Here is a 13701-nt window from a genome sequence, read left to right as displayed (position 1 = left end):
GATAGTTATAATGGCGTAAAGATTTATACAGGAATTCGTCTGAGCAAACATTAACGGGTTTTTCTTCTTTCTCTTTGTTTTTTTATTAATTTCTTTCCTCCCCTGGTAGCTTTAGACAATAAAGAGATTTCTTCTAGTTTGATTTCCCCTCTTTTTTTTTTTTATATGCGTGACACACGACATTCCTCCAGTAAATCGACGTTTTACATGCGCTCCTCTAATTGAAGTTAAGGGTATGTATGACTAGTTATAAAGCAGGTTATTAGCTTCATAACAACAAGAAGAAATGCAAGGGGGAAAGACATTTGTGTGTGACCTCCGTTTCCATCTGGGTCACTTCATCATCGTCATCACCGGCGTAAAGAAAGGGCGGAGAGGGGAGGGGGAGAAGGCAACAGGAAGCGCCAGTTCAATCCTGTTCTTTTTTAAAACAAACAAATGTGCCGTCTGCACGAGAACCTTCGATTTTTTTTTCTTCTAAAGAATAAAAAAGATTCAAGACAAGGAAATCTTTTTAAGTTTTTTTTTTTGAATTCATGATTTTCTTCTCTGGAATCACCTTGATAAAATTGCCTTCCCCTAAACAAGATGTAGTGATTCAACACAGTTTTATGTGTGCATATTACTCTCCTTTGCTAGTCCATCATATCGTTCATGATTATCGATCACGTCATTCGGACATGTGGACCGTGCGAACGCGGCCGCTCCCGATTCGAAAAAGGTGGGGATAGAATAGGGGGGGGGAGTGTAATTGCCTTGAATTTTTCTTTTTCTTGTTTTTTTTTAAATTATTATTTTAATATAAAAAGAAGGTAACAAGTAACCAAACAGAATTTTTTGAAGGGAAAAACATAAACAAGATTGCCCAGTGGCAAACGAGTCGAATGTTGTTGTTGAACGTCTGCTTTTATTTTCGTGTGATTTCGACGGGAAGAAAGAAAAATGTTGATACAGACAGCCTTACATGTCAGAAAATTTGCTTCTTCTTGGCATCGTCAATGTCTGTCTGTGTGTATACATATCTTCAGAAGCTGTCATTCTTTTCAGTCTGTTCGCTGCGCAGGGGAATTAATCAGGAGACTCAACATTTTGATTTCACCCCGAAAAATCTTGATACATCTATTTATTTTTCCTTTTCTCAACGTCCTTGTTTGAAATTTCAAATCGAAAATGTGTCCATCTTTTCATCCTGCCAGAGAAAGTTGAAGAGACAAATCATTCACGCGTGCACCGAAAAATCTATAGCTTCTGAAGGCATAGAGCGTGTGCTACGCGTGACACACCATCAGATTGTTTTCTCCACTTCTTTTTTTTTTGTTTTACTTTTCTTTTCGATGGAAGAGAAAGAAAAAAAAATATCACAAACATTTTTGTTTTTTTTTTTTTTTTGTGGGCCTGTACGGGTGACTTGCGCCTGTCACCTGTCCGGATTCCCCTGGCCATTGGATGAACCGTGAACGCGTTCGCCCGTTTTTTTTTTTCACCCTCACAGTTTCATTTTTTTTTTTTCGAGTCCTAGTTAGTTGTAGAAGAAAAACACAACAACTAGGAAAGGAATGTTTTCTGAGGAAAAGACATTCCCGAAGATTTTGAAAAAAAAAAAAAGAATCACGTTTTTCTCTTTCCCGTCTGCTGCCATTTGAAACGCGACGACGTTTTGAATAAACTTGAACGAAACAAAACCCCCCCAAAAGAAAACTTGAAGGGAGTAGGATATTCTCGTTTTTTTGTTTGTTTGATGGTCGTACATTACTTTTCGTCTCGGAAGTTTATTCATCTTCTCGTATTGCTTTTTCTTTTCTCTTTTTTTTTTGTTCCCCCATTTTTCCATTATGAAATTTTCTACAAATGGCGGATATTATGCCTCGCGCGACTAGCGTTAAGTGAGTCGTAACTTTGGTACGATTTTATTTTTTTTTTTTTAAAGAAAAAGACCGAAAAAAGGTTTCTATTCTACTTTTTCTTATTTTGACCCCCCCTCTGAAAGTAATCAAAAGTCTCGGCATCTAATTTTTTCAAAAAAAAAAAAAAGAAAAGAAACAAAACATTTCTTTCCTTTTTTGTTGTTTCGCCTGAGGATTGAAACAACTAGAAAAGAAAGAAAAACATATTTTGAAAAAAAAAAACACAAAATTGATCAATTCTTTATGATGGCGGCGGTGCGTTGATTCTCTTTTTACCACTTTGAATCAAAAAGGGAAGCAAAAGTTTTAAACAAAAAAAATTTTTTTTTTAACGAACTTCTTTCACGGCCATCCCTTCCGCCTTTCGTGAATCCTAAATAAGGTCTCTACCGCCCATTGAAAAAAAAAAAAAAAACATTTCTCCTTTTGTGCCATTTTTTTTTTGTGGAACACCGCCACCGTGTGCAAAAGTGTGTCTATTATTACGTACACACACGTACGTCTAATGGTGATCATTTTGATTCTTTTCCCGATTAAAGGAAAAAAAATCCCAGTCTATAGGTGCAATCCATCATTTTTCAGGTGTTTTGTGTCGAGTTTTTTGTTGATATTATAAAAAAAAGGGGGGTAGTAGATCGATGTAGGTGGCGTACTACCCCCTGCTGGCCGAAAAGATTTCAAGCTGAGTCGGAAATTGTTTTTTTTTTTTCTTGATTTCTCATTGTTGTTTCACACCGCGGGGGTGTTAAAGGAAGGAAGAAAAGAAAAAGACTCTTGTCTTTAGCTGTGACGTGCCGGGTTGATGGATCAGTCTATAGGAAATGCATCGTAGCTCAAAGCGGCTTGTTGTTGTCTCCAAACTGATGACATTAAAAGTTTCTTTCTTTTTTTTGTTACCTTTCTCCCCGTTGGCATCATTTGTAAAAAGACGCACTAGACATTCTTCTGTTTTTGTGTTTTCGTTCCTAAGTTGATGATGACGACGCCGCCCTCTCATAATTCATAAAAGCGGCTCGGTCGTCGTCAACGTCGTTCATAAAACGCGGCAGAAAGGCACTAGTATATACCTCCATCTCTCCTATTTAGATGATATAAACGATGTTCTTTTTTCTTTTGGGGGGCTTTTTTTCTCCTGTTTTGGTCTTAAATAAGAGCTGAGTTTTTGCCGCATTTCTTTTCGGGGGCGCAAGCTTTGAGTTTCGAAAAGGTTAAGAGCGTGTGCTCGGGTCACCAGGGGGCGCACCAGCAGCCGGCGTTTACCAAAAAGTGCATACACCTTTAAAGAAAAAATTTGTCAGCTACGGAAAGCTTTCAAGAGTATACACGGCCCTGTTTCCATATTCTCTCTCGCACACGCTCTCCACAACGTATTCGGCATAGACCAAGGGTTTCTCTTATTACACAGCATGCTGTGTGTGCTCCTCCTCCTTTCTACCCTATGGGCTCCGATACGACTGCAGAGAAAAAACCGAAGGGATCTCACTTACCCAAGATCGAGACCCACAGTTAGTCGTCCAGGCACAGGCCGGGTCGTCAGACTTGAAATTTCTCCTTGCTTAAGTTTTCTTTCTTGTTTTTTCCCCCCATCCTTTGGACATTCTATACACATCAGAACAGACGGGGCAAGAGAGCAGACTTGTGTGTATATGTTGTACACGCATATTCGGACCCAGTATATATAGATATATATCATATATATACACACACACAAGTGTTGCCAAGACTTTTTAGGTCTGTTCTTTTCTAGACATTTTCATGTTGATTTATTGCGTTTCGAGTTTTCTTTGGGGCGAGAATTTAAAAATCGAATTTGATTTTTTTTTTAAACATTGTTTGATTAGTTGTGAGTGCGTTTTTTTCTAAATTTTCTTGTGCGTAGTGTTTGTGTGTATGTGTGTGTGTGTGTTTCTCGTTCTACGAGCTACTGGCAGTGCATTTTTCGTGTGATACTTAATCAACACCATCCTGCTTTCCATTTTGTGTTTGGAGTCGGTGGAAAAGGAAGAAACTTCCTTGAAGGATATGATTGGTAAATAATGATTCTTTCCATTAGATTTTTTTTTTGTTTGTGTTTTTTGGTTAACGGGGAGGGGGTTGATTTATTCGGATTAGGTAATTACAAAATACGTAAATGAATAGAAGTGGGTGTAGGAAGGGTAAGCTAGAAAATAACGAACCCATCCCTTGGTCGTCTATACGTCCTTGCTGTATATTTGATTAACCCTCGGGATATTGGGTGATGATTGTCGAATGGGCGTGAACCGATTTGTCCAACCGTTTGAGGCAGGGGGATGATGGACTGGATGCCGATTTCATAGAAATCTATCATTATATTTTTTCTCTCTTTTAGTTACTGTTCCTCTTTCCTCAGTCTGGTTGTTATTTTTTATTCAGCTGTCCTGCCATTGTTTAAAGAGGAGGGGGGGGGGGGTGAAAAAAAATGAAAAGCGGAAAACGATGTACTCATTATAAATGTAGGCAATAACAATAGCGCTCCGGAAGATGAGTCGGACACCTCGAAGAAGTTCCCCTCCTTTTTCCCCTCTCCCCACAAAATTATTATTCGTCAAATAGTTTGTGATGATGTTCACTTGATCACGTACGATCCGTAAGCCTCTTGTGCGCATGTATACAAAACGTGTACACACCTTACCCTCGGATCGTGTCAAAGCAAAAACGAAAATGTGAAACATCCTCCATCATTTTTTTTTTTCTCTTCTGAAGTGTGCGGGAAATGATCGGTCGATGACACTCGATTTTTCTCTCTTTTTTTTTAATGACACGAAAAAATCCTTTTTTCCGGTTAAATTGTTGAAGCAGTTGCCTAACAAACAGAGCGAGAGGCGTGTTGAACATCGTTTTAAAATGTTTTGTTATTGCATTTATGCGCGGGTCCCTTTTTTTTTTGGGCGTGTTGTATATACACAAAATGAGCTATTTACAGCTTTTATATAGTGTATAAATATAGGAGGGAGAAAGACTAGGTCTGTTAAACTCGTGGGGTTAAAGGCATCGACATTTCACCCTCTCGCTCCGCTAATAGAGGCAGACGCCTTCACTTCTTGATGATGCTTCTTACGGCCCACCGCTAGCCCCGTGCATTTCTCGTCGCCGTGAGTCTTGCAGCAACGTCGGCGGCGCGTCCCGTTTATGTTATTCACGCCCTTTTTCTTTTTCCCCAACTCTTGTTGTTTACCTTTTTTCTTTTTGTTTCTCACATCAACCGCGTGGAAGCTGGCCAGTAGCTTCTTTGTATACCATCCAGCTCAAATGGAAGGATTTTGTTGTTGTTGTGGGGTCGTGATTAGTAGGACGTGATCAACTCCCCTTGGCTTCTTCTTTTAGACTTGGATTATATACACACACACACACACACATGTAGCTAACATTGTGTGTGTGTACAGCATCCGACTGGAAAGACTGCGTATTTATAGGATGTCTTTTCTTTTTGCTGTCTTGATTTGTCAACTAGCGTTATCACGAAAATTCTATACAGATAGGATGGAGGTAACTGAAAGACAGTTTTGAAAAATCAAATTTTTAGTTTGTTTGGGGAGGGAGAAAGTTTCCAAAAATGTTTTTCTTTTTTTCGAGAGCGCGCGGTTCTTGTTTGAATTTCTTATCAATCCCGAGCCATCAGACGCACGTATAGGAGCAACAGTCGGAAGAATTGGAGGGGAGCGTTGGGAAAAAGAAAAAAAAAAAACCTTTTTCTTGTGACACAGTCGACTGTGCCCGCAAACAACATGACAAACATTTGGTGATGATTAATGGATCCATCAGCCCATGAGCCAAAGGGATTGATTGCGAGTTTCTTTAAAAGGCCTTTGCAAGAATTAAGAGTCGCTCTTCTTTTCAGCGTATTTACCAAACGTAATACGTAAAGTCTGTAGTATATAAAGACAAATCTGGCGAAATGATGGAACAGCTGTTTGCCATGAGCCTCCCCCTCCTCCTTTATGGTAGGCAAGAAGAAGCCGAACGTATTTTTTTTCGGTATTTTTCAAGCCAAAGCTCCTGTCGCTTGCAAAGGCTCAGCTTCTCGAGCCATTATTTTAAACGCAACCGGTCAGCATCTGTTATCCCTCCTCCTCCCTCACTTAACATTTAAATTCATTTTCCAGAGCAGTGGCGCGGTCGTGTTCCATGAGTACCTGCACACCGCCCTCTTTATTTGATATTTTCCCCCTTTTTAAATGAAAGGTTAACATAATTCTGTAGTAGAGCTTTTAGTGTGGCATCGAAATCAGCAGTTCTCATCGCTAGAGGGGGTTATCTTCTTTATTTCTTTTTTTTTTGTTGATTACCCAGAAGCTGTTGTCGATACCCCCACGATTCTTCTTCATTTATTAAGGAAGACACTAGGGGCCCCTTTTTCTTTCGTCTTGTCTAGCCTAATCGATTAATCACCGACCCTTTTTTCTTGCTCGGACGTAAATGACCATCGATGAGAGAGCAGTACAGCAGCACAAACCAAGATCAAAAGATGATTACACAGGACTTTTTTTTTTTTTTTTTTTAAACAACCGAATAAGGAACTGGTTCCTTATTTTTTTTTTCAAATTTGAATTTTGTTCTTCCCCCCATTGTTTTCGTCATAGTTGGGACATTTAGCTCGGGGTCGCGTGCCCCATTTTTTTGTTTCTCTCTTTTGAAAAATCTTTATTTATTCTGCCCCTTTGCAGCAGATTCGTGTCGTGTCCGTTTCAATATCCAAGCGATTAGTAAGAAGCTTTTTGTCGTTTTTTCGGAAAAAAATAAAAATAAAAGGATGACCGTCTGGCATAATGAGTTGCTAGACTAAAACTGCGCCGCCGTTTGCACTTAAAAGAAGAAAAAAGAAGAAGAGCTGCCTCAGATAGGATATCCCCGGTAGACACAAAACCCCTCACGGGCTTTTTTATATTTTTTATCTTACGATATTTTTGTTTAAAAAAAAAAAAGAAGAGAGATTAGCCTTATCACGTCGGGAGACGCAATGGCTTCTTTAAAAAAAAATTGAGATCGTTTATCCTATGGCTCTTGTTAAATTTACATTAATGGACGGAAGGGACCGTGATTTCTCTCTGTCCGATTTCGTATTATTTTTTTTTCTTTCTTTCTTGATTACGGTACGTACATTTTAAACCGCACAATTGAGACATCCTGCATCGTGAGGAAATGAAGGACGACATATATTTTTTTTTACGACTTTCTGGCTCTTTTACATTCGATCGCTGGGAAAATGTATACATACACGATATCAGTTTCTCTGCTTCCATATAAATCAAAAAATCAGTTCCAGGGTCCTGATAGTTAGAACGGCCTGTACTAGTTAGTTTGAGGTTTATATAGCTTTTTCCTTCTTGGACTGGGGTTGGTTTTTTTAACGATTGTGTACACTATTAGTACGGTTAGTTTAGTGAGTCCCAAAAAGAAAAAAATAGGAAGAGAAACGGAAGAAAAAGAAGGTCCTGAAATGTTGTCAACAATTTACAAGTGGCCGCGACCGCGAACGCAGCTGTTTGTGTCTGCGTCTCAAAAACTCTGTGTATGTATTGGGTGTGTGTGTGTGTGTGTGTGCACGTGTTTATGTGTGTGTATATATATATATATTCTTTTTAAAAAACCGAGTTGCCAGGGGGTTTTGTATTTCCAACATTTTCTCGTCTGTAAATGAACCTCCAACTCAATTAAGTTCGGTCGGATCGAAACACGTTTCCCATATCATTTTGATTATTTTTTATATTTTTTCTCTCAACGTAAAGAAAAATGCAGGAATGCGTGTCGAAGTAATTTAACTATGAACAACAGCATTCCGATTTTTGTTTGGATGTACGAATGAAAATGTTTGTCTTGAATAATCGGGGAGAGAAAAAATTGTTATTTAAATTTGGCGCCGTTTAGACAAATCAAGGAGAAAAGGAAATGGCTATCGTTCAGTGGGTGCGGTACTCGTATCGGATATGCGCGCAATCAAAATTCGAAACTTTTTTTTTCTCTCTCTATTTTATGAAACGATATGAAAAGGAAATGTCGCGTCATTTAAAGCGCCAGGGAACGACCTTTGGCATGAAAAATATTATCCCATCACGTCTTGTTTGTTTCTTTTAAAAACGTTTGAAATTTATTCGACTTCTATCATCTTTTCTGTTTCCCATCTTTCTGCCAAAACATCACACAAGTGGGAAAACTGATCACGCCACTAAAAAAAAAAAACAACAAGAAAATGAAAACTGGTGTCGTAACTCAGCCTGCCTCACTGTCAATTCTTGTTTTTCTTTCCTATTTAAAAAAAATAATGGACAGAAAATCAGCTGTTTGCTCGTGATAACCTCTTTGCCTGTCGTAGTTTGCTGACGCAACGTGTCTGAAATCTAGAAATCTGTCAGATTCTTGTCGACATCAAAATTATTTATCCAGGCACCTAACGGCCTCTTACTCAAATTCAACTTAATCAAAAAATGTATTATTATTTATTTTTTTTTCTTTTTCTCCCCCTTTCCAAAATGGCCTTTTATTACAATGCGCAAGTGTCAGCAGGGCCCCCCTCCGACCGTTGATCTATTGTAGTGCAGGGCTTCTGACACACTTGAAAAATTGTTGTTTATCCATCTGCGTTGATGATGATGTCGACCGACAGACCATTATGGAACGTGCCACTACACAATGCCATCAAGGCTTTCTGCATGTTGCGGTTTTTTTCGAAAGAGGAGTAGTGTGGGGGGAGGATCTTTTGTTGGAACACAAACACATCAATTTATTACGAGACCCTTTTTTTCTTTTGTTGTTATTGAATAAATGGATTTTTTTGTTTTGTTGACCGCAGGACACACACACACCCTTTTGGTGTGTAGTAACACTTGTGTAGTCTAGTCTTGTTATATTTTCAGCTCACTATATTGTTTGATGTCTTCATCATTTATTAAATTTTTTGAAATCTTTTCCAGGAGGAAATTAAGTCGTTTTGATTGAAAGAAAAGACGAAAATCAAAGAAGACGAGACGTTATGGAAACTAATGTGCCTGTCTTATCGTCGCGATCGGATTGCAATTTGAACTGGATGACACGCGTTCCATCCCCTTTCCCGCCGGGCGTCGTTGAGCACCTCCCCCCCGACGGACGACTTCATCATCAAAGGTCAGAAACGTTTCCATTTTCTTCTTCTCTCGCTATCTCTTCTTTCTACGAGGCGGATGACCTTTTCGATAAATAACAGGTTTCCCACACTACATAGTCTGAAAGAAAAAGTTTTTTTTGGAAAACAGAGTCGACGGCTTCATAGCCAATTTCATTGAGCTCTATTTTTACGAGTCGAATTCTGTTTTGATTTGCATAGAATTTGTTGTTGTTGGTTAGGTTTGGGCTGCCACCCGCTGCGGCTGGTATGTGATGAACGACTCCCGTTTTCTCTCTTGAAACTTCTTCACGCTGTTCGCTTTGCCATCGAAATCAGTCGGCCATTGTTAGCGTCGGCTTCTATAACCTTTGAATTGTTTGAATGGCCCGATATTAAAATAAGCGAAGCTCGTAAAGAAAGGCAAGCGGACGTCACATGCTGTTGAATAATTCAACAACGTTTCACTTTTGCGTACTCACGCGGTCGTGGTCGGTCACAACATTCCTCAAAATAAAAATCGATTTTTCGTGAAGTTTTGCATCCGATGCTAATTCGTCTGCGTCTTTGATGGGGGAGGGGTATTGTTTGGCAAACAAAACAATCTCTTATGTAAATATGCGAAACACAGTCTAATCGATAACCTGAAAAATTCATCGATAAGACGCGAAAAATGTTTTTTTTTTTTTTTTTTTGGGTGTAGGGAAAGAAGGGTGTAGTATTGACACAAAGCCCTTTTGAGAAAAGGGCGATAAGTGGCGGAGGAGGTGTAGTAGTTCAAACGATCTTGTTTTTGTTGCGAAAAGGAAAAAATAATTTTTTTGGCAACCCTGTCAGCAAGGGGAGGGGGAAAAATCACATCCTTGAACTCACATGTCAGACATCCGCCAAAACTGTGGCTCGCAGGTTGACATAAGGCGGAGGTGTAGGGGTAGGAAAGTTATGAGAGGTCAATATCCCCCCCTCCCCCCTTGTCTTGTCGGTACGTTATTGCTGTCGTCGTCCTTGGTTGATTTTCCCTTTTTTTTGACAGAAAATATCGAAAGCGAAAAAAAAATTGTTAAAACATTTTTTTTTTGTTTTTCTGAATAATGCACGTGACCCACACTCGTCACAGACATGTTTTGTTTTTTTGTGGGGGGTTCGTTCCTCTTGTTGATACACCGCACACTTCCGGTCTCTCGTGTGTTTTCGTCGGACACGGCTAATTTCCTACACGTACTAGAAATGCTACTAGACCGTAGACTATGGGTTGTGTTCTTCGCCTCTTTTCGCTAAAAAAAAAAATCTATCCGGATGCAGATGCACACGCGAGTGTACAAAAGCTTCCGGATATCTTTTAACCAGATTTATTTTTTCAAAACTTAAAAACACTTTTAGTTCATATTGAAAGCACGCGTGTCAACTCCCCCCTTGGTTTCGATCATTTTGACGTGAATTAATGATGAGGACGCACAGGGGGAGGGGGGATGATGGCCCAACGAGAGGAAAAGAAACAAACTGTAGTGACAACGTCTTCCATTGTATACTAAAAAAAAAAAAGACGCCCCAGTGTCAGTCCTTATTTGATTTTTTTTTTTCACTTAGAAAAAAAAAGAAAATCAAATAATACTTAAAAAACAAAAATGCTTAGGTAAAAGATAACGGCGTAACCGTCACTTTAGACGCTTTCGAAATGGTTGTCTTGTGGTATATCGTTTTACCTAAAGTGTAGCCGTAAAAAAAAACGTTGTGACGCCATTTTTTTACCTTGAGACCGGGGCAAACAATCAGCTGATTGTATCTTTTAAAAAAAAGGGGGGGGTCTGGAATAAATAAATTCCCCAGTTTATCTTTTTTTAATTCAATGAAAGTAACGTCGAGGAGAGACTTGGCTCAAGAAAAAAAAACAAAAGTCTGCAAGATGAGTTCATTCATGTCTCTGGAATGTTTTGTTTTGAATTGTAATCTGCAATTTGAATGTGGGATTTTGGGGTGACCTGGTCGGATAACAAATTGAAAGCGATCAATCGATTTTGAGAAAGTCCCCCGTCATTTTGAAGAGACTCTCTCTCTCTCGCTTCCAATCTGTTTGGTTGTGAAAGAAAACTCTGCAGGAAGAAGTTGTACATCACCTAAAGAGAAGCAGCACCCTTTGGTGTCCCTTAAAAGGCGCCGCTTTGTGACGAACGCGTCCCGCGCACTCTCTCACGCTTCTTTTTTGATTTATTACGTTCAAACTGATGGCCACATGTTTTTACGTGCCGCTTCAATCAGCCGATGTCTACGTACTAGTTTCTATTTTTTTTCTACTGTCCTCCCCTTTATTTCAAAATGAAAGTGATGTGCATGGAAACATCTTGTTTCTTGCCAAATTTGTTCTCGATTCGCTCGGTCATTGATGTATTTTGACTCGCATTTAGGCAGGATACAATGGATATTTGATATGTGACGGTATGTCGGATTGTCTCGTGTGTCGTGCCGTCCAAGGTTCGTTTTGATAGGTACAACGGCCAGTATCGAATGACTTGTGAATCACAGGATGTTGTTGTATTTCTTGCTTTCTTTTCAACCATTTGAAAAATTCTCGATTCACCCACAAACATTCTGTTTCATCATTCGTTTCCCTCGCAATCACAGAAAAGATTGAAGCCCGATCCCTGTGTGACTGTAATTTTTTTTTTTTTTTACTTTTAAAAGTGGATGGGGTGGGGGTTGGATTAGGAGTTTAAGCGACAAATTGGAGGTATCAGATCGCATTACTATGAAAAAACTGTAGCGGCTTGTTGGCTGGGCACATGTTTTCAAAAACGTGTATCACATCTCTGCAGAATAGGCAGCTGGTTAGGACTTGTGGTCGAAGGGAGAGAAAAAAAAGATAGATTACACACACACACACTATAGGACTTGTGTGTACTGGAAGAAAACGAGGGGGTTCTGGTTTTCGAACAAACATCTGGGTCAAGTATACAAGAGTGTAGTAGCTATTTATGACCCATTCAACTGGGATTTCTCTCTTTCTCGCTGTTAGTAACCCACCTCCTCTTCAAAGTGATCAATGAACGTCTGTTCATCATGTCGGAAAATACGTTAGCCACTAAAAATGTCGGGGCTCTTTTTTAGAATTGTTGCACGACTGTGAACGTCTGGGAAATTATACATAGAGATGAGAATTTATTTTCGAACTCGCTCTCTGTGTGTGTGTGTGTGAAGGGGAGAGAATCAATCGTTGGCGTCTCGATTTAAATTATCGGCATCTGATAACCATCTTGTGCCTGCGCGCTTTATACTGGCCCTCTGTTGCTGTGCTGTTGTTGTAAAGCCTACATACATCTATTTTTTAATTCTCTTGCGGTGTAACCGATGCGCGTGATGAATCGTTGGCCATCAAACTATTCAGATGTATACAACAATCGTCTGCACGATCTGCCTAATCGCCGGTTTGATTCTCTATCCTTTTTTTCTTTTCATTTGTTGTTGCTGTTGATCAATTCGTTGAACGATCGAACGAGGGGGAAACAAGGACTGGCAAATCATCGCGTGGATCTGTCGTTTGCTTCTGGCTGTATAGAGACGTAGTCACGAAATGGTTGAATCAAACGGCAAATTGTATCTACACAACGATACAAATTCGTTTGAATGATTAAAAGAGAGAAACCAATTGCAACTTTGATCGATTTTTCATTTGAAAAAAACAAAACAAAAACAAAGTCCTTGTTTTGTTTCTCTTCGTGGTTTGATCTTCTCGTTCTTGGAATTATTATTTTGTGTGTCTTGATGAATTTCGGTGCTTGTTAGAAGAGAAAAAAAGACCGTGATCGATTGGGCAGAAGGTAGAGAGATGCAATCAGCGCTCGCGCGCCGACAAATCAGCCCCCAGAAGAGCTCACGGCTGTTTTCTTTTTACATTCCCCCTCTCCTTTTCTTCTTTCTATGAATGAGAAATGAACCGTTGAATCATTGATACAAGTACAGTACAATAGTTTGAATTAATTCTTTGATTAAATGTAGAGATATATCATCTGTTGCACTGCAATAATTTAAAGATTTGCCATGGGGAAGATTCCGCGGGATTGAACGAAGCAAAAAAACATAAAACAAAAAGGAAAATGAATATCTCAAGTTTTGGAATGCGACTTTTCCTTTGATTGGATCACGTCCATAAATTTATCGGCGGCTTCTTGTAATGCCTCATCTCTTTATTTATTTTTTTAATTCTTTTCTCCATCTCTTCCAATCGCCTTTGTCGTCCCTTTTTATCGACGCCAATCCCGCGCATCTCGATGATGCCCTTGTTAGTGTAACACACAGATACTGCTGCGTGTCCTCCTTCAGATGTTTGTTTTTCGGCCATCGGCGAATTTGAATGGAGAAACAGCGGGTTGTTATATGATCAAGCGGTTTTCTTCTTTTATCAGTTGCGTCGCTTCTCCCTTTTTCTTTTTTTTTCATTCTTCATTGACCGTTATGCTAATTTCGGTGCAAAAGACGGACAGAGACGGCGGGAGAAAAGGGGCCGTTTTGGGCTGCCTTGACAAGGATGACTCATCATGGGTGACCATGACGATTTACATATCATCATCGTGATTTCCTAAGGCTCCCGCGTTCAAGTGACTCCACTCGCCAAAAATAATTTTTTAAATGTTTTGACCGCAAAGAACGAAAATAAGCGTCCGTGTGTCGACCTGTTTTCCTCCTTTGAGCAACCGAACGAAGTATAAC

At 39.5% G+C, this 13701-nt stretch overlaps 1 protein-coding gene across 1 annotated transcript in view; it reads left to right on the top strand.

The window, feature by feature from the left end:
• The window catches only part of LOC116933911 (beta-galactosidase-1-like protein 2), a gene marked incomplete in the record, with an annotated part of 76428 nt that overhangs the window by 61166 nt on the left and 1561 nt on the right, over nucleotides 1-13701 (top strand).

This window comes from Daphnia magna, linkage group LG5, assembly GCF_020631705.1.
Source record: "Daphnia magna isolate NIES linkage group LG5, ASM2063170v1.1, whole genome shotgun sequence".
NCBI classification, from domain to species: domain Eukaryota; kingdom Metazoa; phylum Arthropoda; class Branchiopoda; order Diplostraca; family Daphniidae; genus Daphnia; species Daphnia magna.
The sequence above is the reverse complement of the archived record's forward strand: the minus strand, read 5'-3'. Positions and strand labels throughout refer to the sequence as shown.